The sequence below is a fragment of the Rhagoletis zephyria genome, unplaced genomic scaffold, assembly GCF_001687245.7.
Source record: "Rhagoletis zephyria isolate East Lansing unplaced genomic scaffold, Rhagoletis_zephyria_1.1 Rzeph_scaffold_00288, whole genome shotgun sequence".
Lineage (NCBI taxonomy): Eukaryota > Metazoa > Arthropoda > Insecta > Diptera > Tephritidae > Rhagoletis > Rhagoletis zephyria.
In genome coordinates, this window is record NW_016157372.1 from 85,475 (window position 1) to 90,685 (window position 5,211).

The following is a 5,211-nucleotide window of genomic DNA, read 5'->3' on the forward strand; positions in this document are numbered from 1 at the left end:
GTCTTTGGAACTCTCTTTCTATTAGATTAAGACTTACAAAAAATGCACTGATTTTCAAAAAAGAGTTAACCAACTACTAAAATAACAGTAAATATACTTAACTTTTTGTTTCTTTTCTTTTCTTTTTTCTTCGTTTTATTTTTCATTGCACTTATATAAAAAGGTTTGTTATAATACAGAGGTGGGCAAGGCCCACAAGGGGCACAAAAAACAACAAAAACAAAAATTTTATATTTATAGAATTTATTATAAGAAATGAAAAACATAAATTTTATTATTATTCTAATGTACCTAAGAGAGATATTAAAGAATATTCAAAAGATCCCTGGCCAAATTTTCAAACTCTGGTTTTACGTCAGTTAAAGCCGTCCGTAAGAGTTTCCAGTGCCTTTTCTTCTTTTAATTCCAAAAACGCTAACTCTTCTTCGCTATTCTTAAAAAGGAGCATTTCGAATATTGTAAATTCATCCACAATTATGTTACATAGAAAAAGATGTATGAAGTTTGCAAATGTACATTTAAATAATAATATTTAAAATCGGCAAATCTTTTTTCAAAATCTGTTTTTAAATCATGTACACTGAAGGAAATAATGCATAGTAAAAATTAATACTAATAATATTTGATTACCGTTTAAAAATGTTCGTATTTAAAAATAATATTTTCATACAAAAATTTATTATGGACGTATTTGACCCCAACGGGGCCAGAAGCGCTCCATTAGTGCTGTTGGAGCGCTCCATATTCAGCAGTGAGTCATTGTATTTTAATATTGGGTGTCATTAGAAAGAAGCGCTCCCTTGCTGCTCCCAAAGAAGCACTTGGTGAGCTCTTCAACTAATGCATTTAAAAAGCGATGCATGCAAATATTAATTTGTATATTATAATTTTGTTTTAATAAAATAATGGCGTTTTTGTAATCCAGTTGAAAGCTTTATTAAGTGTGCTTATTGTTTTTCTTTTCTATGTGGTATACATACGAAAATACATACATAAATACATGTTTGTACATAAATTAACTATTTTTCTAAAGAAAATATTTTATGTTACTACATGGCCCAATAAACAGGTGAAGTAATAAAACAGCTTTCTCGCTTTATTCTCTGACATTCGGCTGCCTTAAAGTCAAATTTTAAAGGCAATTTTTCTAATAAGGCAGTGTCAAAATTTTTCTTCTCACTCTAATTACTTCACCTGGTTTAATTCCGCCATGTGTCACTACTCAAAATGATATTTATTTCTGAGCATTGTAGAAATTTAAAAATTTATTTTTACTTTGCTTTTGTACTGCTCCCTAATTGCTCCTTTGGGGAGCAGCTAACTTTCAGTTCCGTTGGGACTGTTCACATCTGAGTACGTAAGTGTAAGTGTACATACACAAGAATGATAGAATACAAGATTGCGCCGATGAGAGAGGATTTTTGAGAATAACTTTTGTGAGACGTCACACTGGTGCAATTGCGAGAGAGAAATGCCAAAACGTGAGCAAGAATGGAAGAAGAAGAAAAAATGTTGCAACGAAAACGTAAACAAGTTGCACAAGTGTGACGTCATGCAAACAACGATTCTGTCAAATTCGTTAAGAGAGGAATAGGTTCATCCCTTATCTTTTTGGACTAAAATCTGAAAAGTGTCAAAATGCCAGAGCGTAAGCAAAATGCGCTCACTAAAAGAGAATAATAGGAAAAGTAAAGGAACGCAAAAAACCAAATTTTTAGTCCAAAGAATGGCAACAACAAAGCTAACGTCAAATAAGAATGGAAATGTATGTGCAAAACACATTCACACAAGCACAAGCACAATAAACACTTACTATATCAATTATTTTTTGCCTCCTTCCAATTTCAATTCACTTTTTTTACTTTTTAGATTATTCTCAGTTTTTGCGTATTCTTTAATTTCCGTTAATTTAAATTCAGTTGAGTTTGACACTTTTCAGGATTTTGCCAGAAAAAATTCTTCTGACTAAATCTGACTACTTCGGACTGATGAGAGTCACTCTCTCATTTTTGCTGTCATTTCCGAGTTAAGGAACGCTTTTTGGACTAAATCTGACTACTTCGGACCGATGGGAGTCACTCTCTCATTTTTGCTGTCATTTCCGAGTTAAGGAACGCTTTTTGGACTAAATCTGACAACTTCGGACTTTTCCTGACTATTTCTGGGAGATAAGGAACGCTCCTATAATTGCCATTCGTACTGTCATCAGCTATGTAACTAGAGAATAGAAATCGCTGCATCTTTTAGGCGCATCAATATTACATAGTTACATCCCGAGCTAATAAAGGTAAAAAAGCGATGCATGCAAAGTTTAATTTGAATGTTATATTTTTGTTTTAATATTATAATGGCGTTTTTGTAATCCAGTTGAAAATACGAAAATACATACATACATACATGTTTGTACATAAATTAACTATTTTTCAAAAGAAAATTTTTATGTTACTACTCAAAATTATATTTATTTCTGAGCATTGCTAGAAATTTAAAAATTTATTTTTTACTTTGCTTTTGTACTGCTCCCTACTTGCTCCTTTGGGGAGCAGCTAACTTTCAGTCCCGTCCCAACGGGGCCAGAAGCGCTCCATTAGTTCTATTGGAGCGCTCCATATTCAGCAGTAAGCGTTCCCTTCCTTATTTCATACTTAATTGTATTTTAACATTGTGTGTCATTAGAAAGAAGCGCTGCCTTGCTGCTCCCAAAGAAGCCCTTGGTGGGCGCTTCAACTAAAGCATTTAATAAAATTATAATTTAAAAAACTAAAACCTCGCTATTATAATTTCCATTCGTAATGTTATCAGGTATGTAACTTGAGAATAGAAAACGCTGCATCTTTTAGGCGCATCAATATTACATAGTTACATCCCGAGCTAATAAAAGGGAGGTAATAATAATAATAATAATAATAAAGCGATGCATGCAAAGTTTAATTTGTATATTATATTTTTGTTTTAATAAAATAATGGCGTTTTTGTAATCCAGTTGAAAGCATTATTAAGTGTGCTTATTGTTTTTCTTTTCTATGTGGTATACATACTGTGGCGAATACTGCGGCAACACAAAGCGAACAACGAGAAATAGGCAGAATGTTCGAGGAATGACGCGGAATGTTCCACAAAGAGAAACGTCAAGTTGGATGAACACTACGAACAGCGAGAGAAAGAGAATGAGCGATAAACTTCAGAAGGTTCTAGAGTTGCCATAAGTGCCAGCGCAGGTATATAAGGGCGCGGCCACAGCGAGGTGAGTTAGTTATAAGACAGCAAGCTACAAGTAAAGTGAGCAGAAAAGTGAGTTGCGAATAAGCAAGATATAAGTTTAATTGTGTTAACAAGTTTAGTTAAGCGCTGTTATTGCTTTAACAAGTATTGGAAAGTGTTTTTACTGTATTAGCGAGTATTGTAAATTGTTTGTTGTACAATAAAGTTAATTGTACTACAATTTGGTCATCGATTGCATTTATTTAACAATCCAGCGATACGAACCGAGAGATTTGGGAAATCCGGACGAGGTTTCCAGGATAATCGTAACAATACGAAAATACATACATAGGGCACGTTCAGAAGGCGCAACAGCTCAGTAACTGTTGCCATTGCATACTTTTTGTGTTGATTATTCACTTCACGGATGCTTTTTTAGAACGAACGCGGTTATTTTGATATGCGCGTAATTGTATAGAATATTTACCAATATACAGTACTTTCGTTGCCGTTTATAGTAGGATCAATTACGTTTCTATTTGGTTTTAATATTTTTTCCCCTCAGTGTAGTTTTGCGACATAGGGGCCCAATTTATCCTCTGACATGTGCAATATTAATTTCTAGCCATGAAAAATTATGAAATATTCTATTTTTGAGATCATGTATAAAAAGACGTAGTTTAGCTTCAAAACTTAAAATAATTTTCGACAAATCAAAAACATTTTTTCCGTCCTTGTAAATTAAGTCAGAAAGTTAATTTTCATTCTCCAATTGCTAGTAATGTTCCAATCTTAATTTGCGTATGTGGATATAAAAAGTATGAAATAAAAAAAAAACAACACAATGGAAAATAATGTCCAGCAAAGAAATATGTATTTTAAAAAATAACAAGTAATTTTTAGCAAAAAAAAGCCGACTTCAACTCTCATATAAAAGAAAATATATATATATATATACTAGCAGACCCGGCGAACTTCGTCCCGCCCAAAATTTTTATATAATTTATTGAAACTTTTTGGTCCAACATTTTCCCCAACAATTCACGTTTACGATTTTCATTGGCACATTTGTCTGCTAAGATCAAGGTTTGGTGGTCATTTGCCGCTTTAAATAACCTAAGCAAAGTGTTATATCCGTTCTTGAAATTCTCCAGTTGTGCGGCATTTCATAGCACGGTTATTCGCAAAGCGAAATAAATTTTTTCCTCTTCACTCCCTGGCGGCAACAATGACCCGGTTCTATAGTGAATGTCCTAGAAGCTTTACAGTATAGTAGGTGCCAAATCAAAATGGGTGCGAATCATTGTTCTGTACTTTAAAAGTTTGAACGCATATTAATATTGGAAAATCACATCTATTGGGCCAATTGCAACGTAGGACCGTCGATATACTCAATGGTGCAAAAGGTCGATTTAATCTGACCTTCACGGCCCCTTTTCTCACTTGGCTATTTTTAGTAATAGCTCGACTTCAGCACCACTTGGCAGCACGTTTTTGCAATAGTATTGCATACATATTTAAAACATTAGCCAAATCGGATCATAAATAAGATTTTTAGTAATAGCTCAACTACAGCGCCAACTGTCGGATTAAATTGTGAAACTAAACCATCCAGAGACCCACTCAAATACACAAAAAGTTTCGTTAAAATCCGTACAACCATTTAGGAGGATTTCACTCACAAACACACCTACAGAAGAATAAAAAAATTCATTCAAAGATAGCTAAAGGTCGGTACGTTTGTAGGCCTCACACCCCTTTTCAAATAGCCCAAATTTTCTCCATGAGTATGGGCTTGATTTCAACTATATACATATGTCCATATACATTCCATTTTTTGGAATAGATCGGTCCCTGGTCCACTTCTCGGAAAAAATTGATCACATATGCTAATACATGCCAAAAAGCTATCTGCGCACCGAATTTTAAGCAAATCGGACAGTAAATTCGATTTTTTCGAATAGATCGGTCCCTGGACCATGGAGAAAATTTGGGCTATTTGAAAAGGGG